Raw genomic sequence first — 764 nt, 5'->3', positions numbered from 1 at the left:
CTGATATATAATTTGCAGTTTGTTTTTTCTTTGTTTGTTTTTTAAAAACATATATTTTTGTTGATTTTTTAGAGAGAGAAGGAAAGGAGAGGGATAGAGAGAAACATCCATGAAAGAGAAACAGATGAATTGGCTGCCTCTGCACTCCCCCTACTGGGGATCAAGTCTGCAACCTGGGCATGTGCTCTGATTAGGAATGGAACTGGTGACCTCTTGGTTCCTGGGTCAACCCTCAAGCACTGAGCCACACCGGCAGTGTTGTTGGGGCCTAGGCAGTCTCAAGGTCTCAGACAAGGACCTATTTCACTGCAGCAGACCAAACTTTTGAGTGCTGAACAGTGCTTCCGAAAGAGAATTTTAGGAAACACAAAGAGGAAGGGAGAATGAAAGAAAATCCCCAGGTATGGAGCCGCTCTCTGTCCTGCTAGGAAGTAGAGAGGCGCCCCCTAAAGGGAAGAGAGAGCTCCTTCTGCTTCATTCTCAGGACCTTGGGGTGTCACCTCATTCCCTTCGAGCACCCACCACACCTGTCACACAGCCTTTCAGGGAATTGCTAAATGAAGCCATTCCTTAATGCTAAGAATTACATGGTGATGCTCTCACTCCTGCTCAACAGGCGAACCCTGCTCCACCATCCCCGGCCCTGAAAGTGACACCCTCCACCTCACCAGCCTATCCAACTCCCCGGGTTCCCAGGAGCGAGTGGGCAGGTTGGCCAGGGGTCAGTGGGAGGCCAGGGGCTAGGGCAGAGGACAGGCTAGAAG

This window comes from Myotis davidii, unplaced genomic scaffold, assembly GCF_000327345.1.
Source record: "Myotis davidii unplaced genomic scaffold, ASM32734v1 scaffold1609, whole genome shotgun sequence".
In the NCBI taxonomy this organism is placed as follows: Eukaryota; Metazoa; Chordata; class Mammalia; order Chiroptera; family Vespertilionidae; genus Myotis; species Myotis davidii.
This window is presented reverse-complemented; position numbering follows the sequence as displayed.